This window comes from Pinus tabuliformis, chromosome J (assembly GCF_031772625.1).
Source record: "Pinus tabuliformis cultivar Carrire ecotype Pingquan chromosome J, CPIR1, whole genome shotgun sequence".
NCBI lineage: Eukaryota > Viridiplantae > Streptophyta > Pinopsida > Pinales > Pinaceae > Pinus > Pinus tabuliformis.
The window spans coordinates 523,216,919-523,229,918 of record NC_142295.1 but is presented as its reverse complement, the minus strand read 5'-3'; positions in this window follow the sequence as shown (position 1 = coordinate 523,229,918).

Here is a 13,000-nt window from a genome sequence, read left to right as displayed (position 1 = left end):
ATGAGAGCATCCATATTGAATAATTTGATGAATATCGTAAGGATCAACCCTAGTTGTATCTTGCAGCAGAGCATATGGTATGAGTAGAGATAAAATAGATGGAGACAAACTTCCAAAGAAGTTGAATCAATGGGTGAAACTCTTTCTATGTCTTTTTTTATTCGTCTAGATATTATCATTATTTATATGCCCTACTCTTCCACACGCTTAGTTTTATCAACTTAATCAATAGAGAAATAACATAATTATAAGGTAAAGTAATACCTTTGAAATGGTCGTGCTCGTTTCGATGTAGGGTCAATAGAGTTGGTGTTTCTATTTTGGTTTGGTTATCCATAATAAAGGGTCATTTCTCATTCTATTTGTTTATTTATCATTCAAAATGAGGTAGGATCTTCATGTATAGGTAAGGTCTTAGCACTTTTCAGTCTCTCTTCTGATGGGGATTATCAAAGTGCTTACTAATAATGGATTACTAGAGCAGTGGTATTAATAAACAAATTGTACACGCCTCAAGGTCCACCCACAAATTCTAAAAATCTTGAATTGAGTTTTATTTTAGTTAAACATGATGGTGTGCAAAGAGAAGTAATTTTATAAAAAAAAAAAATTCTTGCTTTTAGCAGAAGGGTTATAAACTTGTTGTGACCAATTTGGTTGTTCCATCAAAGGAAATTGTTAAGAAACATTATTCTGATTTGAAATAAAGACTAGTTTTTGAATGGCCTTTGTGAATCCATCAAATTTGGCCCTATTGTTGCAATTGTATGGGAATGTCAAGGATTCATCAATTGCGAAAAAAAATTAATAGGTGTAACTAATCTACTAACATTAGAACTTAGCACCATTCGAGGTGAAGTCACTATAATTGTTGGAAGGAATAGAATTTATGGAAGCAAGAATATGGAAACAAAAGATATTGTGATCAACCTATGGGTCAAGATAGAGGAACTAGTCAATTATGCTCATAATAGAGTGAATTGGGTGTGTGGAATGCCCAAATTATGATCGGAGGATACGACAATTCCATTAGTGGATCCAATGGATCCTAATGCCCCCATTTAAATCTTTTTTTTCCTCTTCTTCTTCTTCTTCTTCCATGCAAATGTGGGGATGGTGGTGTTAACATATTTGTCTTATGGAACCACAAGTATATGCTACATAACGCTATGGACTAATTAAGTTAGCAATTTCGTAATTGTGATAGGTGTCAGCCTTCATCTACATCGAGAAATATTGTTGATGCAATGCTAATGGTGAGGAGAACAAATTAATATACATCCAAAAGTATTATTGATAAAATGAAAATGGTGAGGATCGTAGAGTAATATTTGTGTAAATGGCAAGGAAATACTGTTGATTGGATGGAACAACATTTGTAGAAAAAAGAAAAGGGGTTGTTGGTAAGTTCTCTTATAAAAAAAAGGTGACATTTTACAAGTATTACTGTATATGAATAGTGGTGGTATTTCATGGTGAAAGTGTCTTAGATCTATAAATATATTGAGAGTAGCTACCTCAAAAACAAGGTAGATTATTTCTTTGAAAATTCGCTACTCTAACAAATGATAGGTGAAATATTAGGATCCAAGACAAAGGCTGAAAAAAGATGTGGAAGATCTAGTTAAGTATCTTAAGTATGTACACAACTCGAAACGAGGAGTACAGTTTTCCTTTTATGTGTTATAAGGATCTCTTGTTGTTATTTTGTAGTGTTGCAACATTTTTTTAATGTAAACATAATTCCTTAGTCTAACAAGTATGTGTTGTCACTAGAAGTGTGACCTAGCTATGAGTTTTGTTGCCATGATTTTTCTTTTCTAGGGATGCACTGTAAGGCTTAATTGGCAGGTGTAGAGAATGCAATGGTAAGATTGATACATCCTATATCTAGACTACTTTCCTAGATAACTAGATAGTATAGAAAATCATGTCGATGTAACTCTATAGATGTAAGTAGTTCCGTACAATGCTTAGTGAATGAATCTCCATGGTTAGTTGATGTTATAACCTAGAGTACAATAGGTAATTAGATAAAATGAGGTATCAATGGTATGCTTGCTTTCCAAGTGGAACAAGAAAATAGTTCTTTAGATAATGTAGGAGCATGAAAACTTTTTCGGGTGGAAGTGAGTTATATTGTTATTCCTTGAGAAAATCAAGGATTCATTACAAAATTAATATTTTGAAGTCTATTGATGAATTTGAATCAAGGGGGATAAATAGTTCCTTGATATAATGGAAATATTGTTGCTCATGTGATTGTGTTCCAACTAAGAGAGCATAGAAAATAGAGATAGTGCATTTGGAAGCAATATGGAATCATAGAATAATGGTTGTAATAGTAGAAAATATTAAATGATGGTGGAAAAGATTATGTCGTGTGTTGAATAATAAAATAGAATCACAACCATATTGTAGTATGAGTCACACCTTTTAGTTTTAAATTTTTTATATATAATCTATGGATTTTATGTATTGGTGCTTAAAATGATTGATGTACCTCGAATCTCCATAAGTAGAGTTTTTCATTGAATGTTCTTGAGTTAACTGATGTAAGCTTGTTGAGGCATGTGTACCCTTGTGTAGTTCATGATAACTTGAAAACCACTTTGTTAGTGTTGTTGGGTTGTGTTATATTCTTTCCGTGACTAGCCCACATAGTTAAACAGAGGCTGAGAAGGGAGGGAGGGGGGAGACCCCCTTCATTGCACTGATTGTGTAGCGGGGGTCTCACAGGGGGTTTGAGGCATACCCATAACCCCACTTTGGTTTTGGAACCTTTTTAAGGATAGGAAGACCCACCTATGGTTTTGTGCATGATTTTCACACATGTTTTTGGATGCGATGGTTTTCCGTCCATGGTATTGGATGCTTCAGCATGTATAAATATGTATTATAACATTGAAAGGAACATAATGAAAAATCAAGTTGGTAGTCTTGGTTTTAGGATCCAGGGGAAAATCACTATGTATATGTGTTTTATGTGTTATGCTCTCACATTGTTTATTTTCTGTGTTTTCAAATTCATATGCAGGTAGTTTCTATATGAGGTTAAAACCTACATTTGGTATAGGAGTAGTTTTGGCTTCAAGGGGATGGCTTTGCTGCTGAGGGTTTTCGCTTAGGCTTGTGGTAGACCCTGTTTAGTGGTAGATCTGCGAGATCAATTCTAGTGGTGAAAGAAGATGGTGAATAGTGGAAAGATAGAGATCGACAAAATTCAATGGTCAGAGTTTCGAGTTGTGGAAAATCAAGATGGAGGATCTGTTGGTGGATAAAGATCAGTGGATCGCGGTAGATCTGGGTATTAAACCAATGGGAGTGTCAGATGAAGAATGGAAGAAGTTGGATCGGAAGGCAAGGAGCACAATATGATTATGTGTCTCATATTCAGTATTGTTGAATGTATCAGGGGAAGCTACAATGAAGGCTTTGTGGGACAAGTTAGAGACTTTACACCAATCCAAGTCTCTAGTGAATAAATTGTTCTTGCAGAAAAAGCTGTATAACCTGAGGATGAAAGATGGAGACTCGGTGACAGAGCATCTGAACGCATTTAATATTATGGTAAGTTAGTTAGCATATGTTGATATTAAAATTTTAGATGAAGATAAGTGAATCAATTTATTGTGTTCTCTACCAGATTCGTGGGATAGTCTAGTTATTGCAATAGGTAGCAATGCAACTACCTTGCAGTTTGATGAAATAGTCTTAGGCTTGCTGACAGAGCAGATGAGATGGAAAAATATGGAGAGTCAGAATGATGATGCCTTGTCTATACAAGGACGGTCCCAGAACAAAAACAAAAATAAGTCATCTAGTGGGAGATCTAAATCTAAAGTGCGATCCAAGTCTCGAAGAAAACTTGTAAAGGTGGTGTGCTGGAAATGCGGAAAGGAAGGCCACTTCAAAAGGGACTGTAAATCTAAAGCTCCTAATAAGTAAAGGGATCTGATGATGCTCCTTCAGCAGAGGCTAAAACCACCTCAGATGAAGGTGGGGATGTGTACTTGGCTTCTTCAAGTACACATGTAGATCATGATGCATAGTTGATTGACTCAGGTGCATCCTTTCACTTCACTCCCCATAGAGAGTGGTTATGTGAGTATGAGAAATACGATGGTGGTGATGTCTTCTTAAGGGATTATAGGAAGGCTAGAATCATTGGTTGTGGAAAAGTAAAGTTGAAGTTACAAGGTGGAAGGGTTAGAACACTTCCGTGTGTTCTGCATATTCCTACATTAGCTAGAAATCTTATTTTTGTAAGAAAGTTGGATGATGCAGGTGTAAAAACAGTGTTCGAGAAGGATACCTACAAAATGGTTCAGGGAGCGCTGGTTTTGATGTGGGGAGTTTGAATTGGAACTCTGTACAAGCTGCAAGGTAGCACTGTTATTAATCGGTGCAACAGTTCTGTGGTTCCTGAAAGTGGAGCAAAAAATCTAGTGGTCTTTGGAGAGAAGACCATGTTGTGGAATCAAAGGCTTGGACATATTGAAGAGAAGGGCCTTCGAATAATTCATGGTAAAGGTATGGTAGAAGGTATGAGTAATAGCTCTCTAGATTTTGATTTCTATGAAAATTGTGTATATGGGAAGCAGAATCGGGTGAGTTTCCCCTCTGGTAGTAAGAGGGCAAAACGGATATTAGAACTTGTGCACAGTGATGTGTTTGGACCTGTGAAGGTTGCAACACTGGGTAAGTCTGTGTACTATGTATCATTTATAGATGACTTCTCAAGGAATACATGGATATATTTCCTTAAGAAGAAATCTGAAGCCTTTGACAGGTTTAAAGAATTTAAAGCTCTCGTGGAAAATCAGACAGAGAAGAAGATAAAGGTGATGAGGACAAATAATGGTGGAGAGTTTTGCAGCAAGGAATTTGAAGAATTATGTAAGAAGTGTGGTATAACACGATAGAAGACTACTCCATATACACCTTAGGAAAATGGAGTTGCAGAAAGAATGAATAAGATATTGATGGAAAGGGAAAGACGCATGCTGAGTGGTGCCGGCTTAGGACAGGAATTCTGGGTAGAGACGGTGGATACTGCATGCTACCTAGTCAACAGGTCACCTTCATCAGCGTTGGAGGATAAGACTTCACAACAGGTATGGACTAGTAAGAAACCCTCTCTTTCACATCTAAGGGTATTTGGATGTGATGCATATGTACATGTTCCAAAGGAGAAACAAACCAAGTTGGATAGTAAATCTGAAAAGTGCATCTTTATTGGGTATAAGGATGGTTTAAAGGGGTGTATGATTTGGAACCCAGTCACACGGAAGGTTGTGTACAACCAAGATGTGGCGTTTAGAGAGGTAAAAGATGTTATTAAACATGAATTCCAACCAAAGGAACCTGAGAAAATAGATTTTGAGATTAAGAAGGAAGAATCAGACTCTAGAGCAAAGGAGGAATTAGAAGATGAAGAGCCACAAACTCCGGCTATGAGAAGATCAGTTCAAGAAAGAAGGCAGCCAGAAAGGTATAGTCCATCTGCTTTTTGTTCAAATTTTGTTTTGTATTTTACTGATGATGATTCCAAAACTATGAAGGAAGCAGTGGATTTAGAGGATGGAAAACTCTGGAAAGAGGCCATGGTTGATGAAATTCCATCTTTGCACAAAAATGAGGCTTGGGATTTGGTGGAGTTGCCGGCAGGAAGGAAACCCATTGGCAGCTAATGGGTGTTCAAGAAGAAGACAAATGTAGAAGGAAAGGTGGAGAAATACAAAACTCGGTTGGTAGAAAAGGGTTATTCCTAGGTGTCGAGAATTTATTTTGGTGATATTGTTTCTCCTGTTGCCAAGGTAACTTCTATTAGATTACTTTTATCTATTGCTACTGCTTTTGATTTTGAGGTAGAACAGATGGTTATGAAGACAACATTTCTTCACGGGGATCTGGAAGAGGAAATCTACATGAAGCAACCTGAAGGCTTTGCGGTGAAGGGTAAGAAAGAACTGGTATGCATGTTAAAGAAGTCTCTGTATTGGTTAAAACAGTCACCAAGGATGTGGTATCAGAAATTTGATACATTTATACAGGGACTTGGCTTCACCAGAAGCAAAGAAGATCATTGTGTGTATTTTAAATTAATTGGTGATCGTGTTATTTATCTAATCTTGTATGTGGATGATATGTTGCTTGTTGGAAATGACAAAGAAATTATCCAGGATTTGAAGACCCAATTGTCCTCCAAATTCGACATGAAAGATCTTGGTGCTACAAACTATATCTTGGGCATGGAAATTAAAAGAGATCGGGCAAAGAGGAAGCTCTGGTTAAACTAGAAGAAGTATATAGAGACAATACTGTAGAGGTTTAATATGCAGGATAGTAAACCGGTGAAGGTTCCTATTCCTGTAGGTGTGAGGTTATCTGCTTTTAACAGTGTCCCAAGGCACAAGAAGATGAAGAGGACATGTCCCATGTTCCATATGCAAGTGTAGTCGATAGCTTGATGTATGCAATGGTCTGTACTAGACCAGACATTGCACATGCAGTGGGAGTATTGAGCATGTTTATGTCAAAACCAGGGAAGGAGCATTGGACAAGAGTGAAGCGGGTTTTCAGGTATTTGCATGGCACTAGCGATTATGGATTGTGCTACAAAGGAAGACCAGGATTGGACAGAGTGTTGGATATTCGTGGCTTTGTTGATGCAAACTAGGCTGGAGATCTGGATCAGAGAAGATTTACAAGTGGGTATTTGTTTAACCTATTTGGAGGTGTAGTTAGATAGATGGGTAAGAAAAACTCTGTAGTGGCACTATCAACTACAGAGGCAGAATACATGGCAACCACTCATGCAAGCAAGGAAGCAGTTTTGTTGCAGAGATTGTGTTCAAGTATAGGGTTAGTACAGGGAGCTATAAGGATAGACTTTGATAGCCAATGTGCAATTTTCTTGGCAAAGATCCTCGCTTATCATTCAAAGACAAAGCACATTGATGTTCAGTATCACTTTGTGAGGGATATGATAGAAGACAAAAAGGTGTTGCTGGTAAAGGTGGACACTTTGAAGAATACTACAGATGCATTGACAAAATCTGTGAGCTCTGAGAAGTTCTCTTGGTGTAGAGAGACAATGGGCATTTCAGGGCTCGAAAAATGACTGAGCTCTCTTGTGGCCCCCTGTGGAAAGAAAACAACAAACGGGAGAATGTTGGGTTCTGTTATATTCTTTCCACAACTAGCCCACGTAGTTAACCAGGGGGTTAGAGGGGGGAGAGCCCCCCTTCGTTGCACCAATTATGTAGCCGGTTGGGGGGGGGTGCCGGGGGGTCACAGGGGGTTTTAGGTGTAACCATAACCCCACTTTGATTTTGGACCCTATGTTAGGATGGGCGGACCCACCTATGATTTTGTGCATGATTTTCGCACATGTTTTTGGATGCGATGGTTTTCGGTCCATGGTATTTGATGCTTCGGCATGTATAAATATGTATTATAACATTGAAAGGAACATAATGAAAAATCAAGCTGGTAGTCCCGGTTTTGGAATCCAGGGTAAAATCTCTGTGTATATGTGTTTTATGTGTTATTCTCTCGCATTGTTTATTTTCTGTGTTTTAGAATTCGTATGCAGGTAATTTCTGTACAGTGTTAAAACCTACAAGTGTAAGTTTCTAGTAAGTAGAAATCACATGAGGATGTTATGAACTTTGTGAGAGAGGGAACATATGGACAGGTATTATTGTATAATGTTGTTGTTCCTAAGGAGTGTGATGTAGGAGCATTGAAAACATTGTTGAGGGTAAGATGAAAAAACCAAAAACATGGTTGTCTGTGAGTTGACCAAACCCATAGCATGGTTATTGTTGAGCCAACAAAACCTATGATGATGATTATGGTGATATAAGGGGACTTAAAGGCACATGTATAGATATCACAATATGATCATCGTATCAACCATGTACATTAAGGACATCCTATTAGATTGGTGGTTGTAGCAATTAGGTACCCATGCATTCTAGTGGATGTTTGATTCTTTACATGGATGTCAACATTTTGATAATGTTTGTAAACACCAAGTTGGACCATAAATAAACTTTGCTGGTTGAGATTACGAAAAGTAGTCATCAGAGGGGAGTCTTAGAAAATATAACTCCTACTTCTCACCTATGCGCTCAATAGTTTGAGAATAAGTACGTTCCTAGTTTGTAAGAGCTTATTAGATCTAGCAAGGTTGAGATATAGCCTCTCATAACTATATTTCTATATAGGTGTGAGGTTGAGATATTTAGTCAACTAGTTGATTCTGCCATGGAGATAGCTTCTCTATCTTGAAAAATAATTCTAATGATATCATTATTAGATGAATACAAATATACTTATAAAATATTAATTGAAATATGGAAATGATACAAACACTACATCCATGAAACATTTCCCCATCGCTCCGAAATTCAAAATATGTTAACAACATTGCTATACTTTATTTGAAGCTTTAAATCCATAAATAGGATGCTTACAACATTGATATAATTAAGACACTTTTTAAAATTATATAAAACAACAATTTTATGGATTAAATGTTTTTGCCAAATAATGCATACAACAAAATTTTAAAATTTAATAGTGAAACGTTGCTCTTTAGTTAACATCAACCCATGAATAATGTTTATATTCTAATAATATATGACTAGCACAACAACATTAATAAATGTCATTGATATATGTTGTAGGAGTAAACTTAATAAATGCTATATTATAAAGTTAATATGGTATATTAGTATATTAATATATCAAAAAATATAAGATTATAAACTCCAATATATCATTATACATATAAAGGATTAATATTATAAACACAAGGGTCTCAGGGGGTAGCGCAATTGGTAATATGATATATGTGAAATCATTGAAACTCAAGAGACCTAAGTTCAAATTCCCTTGTTTTTGACCTAGTTTACGAAGAGGAGGACAGGTCATATACCCCCATAGGTTTACTAGTAGTTACATGTTAGGGGGGCTGTTGGGTTCCTCTAGGTCACAAAAAAAATAAAAAAAATTATAAACCCAAGGGAATAATATTAAACCAAAGGGATTGATATTATAAAGTCAAGGAATTATTTTTTTTGGTAGGTAAGCACCCACGGGAATTTGAACCAGTGACCTATCGCAAGGAGTGCCTTAACAGTGCACCCATTCACTGTCAATCAAAAGCCCCGTGGGGTTAAAGTCAAGGAATTATAAACCCAAGGGGTTATTAATATTATAAACCCAATGAATTAATAAACCCAATGGATTATTATTAAAAATACTAGGAAATAATGGTAAACCAAAGGATTTAATATTAAAAACCCAAGGTATTATTAATATTACAAACCTAAGAAATCAATAAACCTAACACATTACTATTAAAAACCCTTGGGATTAATATTACAAATCAAAGAATTAATATATAGTGGGTTTAATATTATTTCCTCGGTTTATAATATCAATCCCTTTGGTTGATTAATCTAAGGCTTCATATTCCTATGGTTTAATATTATTCCATTGGGTTTATAATCCCTTGGGTTTTTGGTATTAATCCTAAAAACTCTATGATTATAAACCTTAATATATTATTATACATATGAAGGATTCATATTATAAACTGAAGGGATTATGAACCCTAGGATTAATAGTATAAACCCTAAAATAAACATGGTTGACTATGGTTGACCATTAATTATTGTCCATGGTCGGCCATGATTGATATGATAAAGTCAAGTGAATAATAAACCCAAAGGATTAATACTAAAAACCCATAGATTATAAACCCAAGGGAATAATATTAAACCCTAGGAATATGAACCCTTGGGCTTAATATTAAAAAGTCAAGAGATTATTAATATTACAAATGCAAGAATTAATATTCCTAGGGATTAATATTATTCCCTTGGGTTTATTATTACCTTAAGTTTATAATATCAATCCCTTGGGTTTATTAATCTAAGGGCTAATTTTCCTACGGTTTAATATTATTCCCTTCGGTTTTAGTATTAATCATAAAAACTGTAGGAATATAAACCTTAATATATTATTATACATATTAGGGATTGATGTCATAAACCTAAGGGATTATAAACCAAAAAATAAACATTGTTAACCATGGTTTATTTTCATATTGAGACACTCCTTGTCAAAATGCAACATTGGACCATCGTTTACCATGCTTGACGATGATTGATTTTCATATCGATAAAATATTTGTAACAATGCGATGTTGGACAATGGTTGACCATTATTGATTTTCATATTGAGACAAACTTTGTTAGAATACAATGGTGGACCATTGTTGATGATGATTGATTTTATAAAATGTGGTTGACCATGATTGATATTATAAACCCAAGTGAATAATAGACCCAAATGATTAATACTTAAAACCAAAGGGATTATAAACCCAACAAAATAATATTAAACCCTAGGAATATGAAATCTTAGATTAATAAAACCAAGGGAATAATATTATACCCTAGGAATATGAACACTTAGATTAATAAACCTAAGGGATTGATATTATAAACCCAAGGGATTAGTACTAAATCCCCAAGGGATTATGAACCCAACAAAATAATATTAAATCCAAGGGATTAATAATATAAACCCAAGGTATATAAAACGTAAGATAAATATTATAAACCGTAAAATAAAAATTAATGACCATGGTTGATTTCCATATTAAGACAATCCTTGTCGCAATGCAACCTTCGACTATGGTTGGCGATGCTTGACCATGAATGATTTTCATATCAAGGAAATCTTTGTCACAATGCGACATTGCACCATGGTTGAGCATGGTTGATTGTCATAGTGAAACAATCTTTGTGTTATGAAACCAGCTCAAGAAAAGATAGAAAAGATAGATCAACGCCTTAGAATTCAGCCTCTTCGAGGGGCAACCTCCTTTACATTACATAAATGAACAATTCTTGGATGATTCAAATGACAAAACCTCCTTTCTATATATAGGAGTCTAAGGAGTCACAATATAATCCAGCCGACCTAACAATAATAATATAAAGCCACAAAAATAACAATAGAGGGATTCTATGGGCACATTAATAACAATATGGGGGCAATGGGGGCACAACAATATAAATAAGGGGTATAACTACAATAGTAATGGGGTAATCACTAGTATTATAGGGACCCAACATGCCCCTCTCCTTCAAAAAAGTGTTGTCCTCAACGCTTGAGTAGTTCTAGATATTTCTGCATAAAATTCTCATCCTCCCATGTGGAATCTTCAACGGGTAAGTTCTTCCACTTGATAAGGTACTCTGAAATTGATCGATTTCGTAGCTGGCGAGTTCTTGTTTCTATAACTGCTTCCAGTTCCAATATAATTTTTCCTTCCTCGTCAAGTTCTGGCAATATTGTTTGAACTGGGAGCTTGTCACCTATAACCTTCTTTAAGCATGAAACATGGAAAACTGGGTGCAATCGAGAAGCTGCAGGAAGCTCCAATTTGTATGCCATAGTACCAATCTTTTGCAACACCTTGTACGGACCATAATACTTTGGTGATAATTTATTATCCTTCTTAGCTTGCTTGAGGGACATTTGCTTATATGGTTGTAGCCGTAGGAATACCCAATCACCTACATCAAAACTTCTTTCACTATGATGTTGATCTGCCTGTTGTTTCATTCTATTTTGTGCCAACACGAGGTTATCCTTTAAGAGTTGGAGGACTTGTTGTTGATGTTCGATGTGATGTTCCACTGCATGAACCTTTGAATTTTCTCTTAAATATGATGTGATGGATGGTGGTTGATACCCATAAAGTGCCATAAATGGGGTCATTTTTGTTGCTGTATGAAAGGAAGTGTTATACCACCATTCAGCCAGAGGCAACCATTTGACCCATTGTGTCTGTTTATCAGATACAAAGCAACGAAGATATCCTTCCAAACATTTGTTTACTATCTCAGTTTTCCCATCAGATTGAGGATGATAAGATGAGCTATGAGCTAACTGAGTACCAAGACAAGAAAATAATTATGTCTAAAAATTTCCAGTGAAAATGGGATCTTTGTCACTTACAATAATCTTTGGGTTTCTATGTAACTTTTGAATTGTTTCCATAAATGCAGTAGAAATTGTACTGGCTCTAAATGGATGTGATAATGCACAAAAGTGTGCATACTTGGTAAGTCTGTCAACTACCACCATGATGACACTCTTTCCCTCAGACTTGGGTAAACCTGTGATAAAATCCATTGATACCTCCTCCCAACGTTGGCTTGGAATGGATAAAGGTTGTAATAGACCCGGTGTCTTAATTGTTTCAACCTTATTTTGTTGGCAAACCAAACATTCTGCCACAAACTTTTGAATATCCGATTTAAGGCCATCCCAAAAAAATTCCTTCTTAACCCTCTGGTAAGTTTTTAAGAATCCTGAGTGCCCTCCTAAGGGAGAAGTGTGCAATTCCATAAGAATCTTTTGTTTTAGCTAGGAATTTTTACAGAGGTATAAGCGATCTTTGTACCATAACGAATCATTTTTCCAGCTGAATGTATTAGACGTACTGGAATCTTGTTGTAGCTTTCGAATAAGTGCCCACACTTCTTCGTCATTCTTCCATTCCTCCCTTGCTTCATTTATCCAATCTGGTTGAATGATAGAAATAGCGCACAACAATGCTTCCACATCCTCATCCTTTCTTGAGAGTGCATCTGCCACCACATTTTGCTTCCCTTTTTTGTAGATGATTTCAAAGTCATAACCCAACATCTTTGTGACCCAATTTTTTTGCTCTTCAGAGGATAATCTTTGTTCTAAAAAGTATTTAAGGCTATCATGATCCGTTTTTACCTTGAAGTGTCTTCCCATTAGGTAGGGTCGCCATTTCTTAAGTGCATGGAGTATTGCCAACATTTCCTTCTCATAAATAGCTTTTCTTAGAAACTTTCCCTTGACTGGAGGACTTTCAAAAGCAATGGGTCTTTCATCTTGCATTAGAATAGCACCAATTCCATTTCCTGAAGCA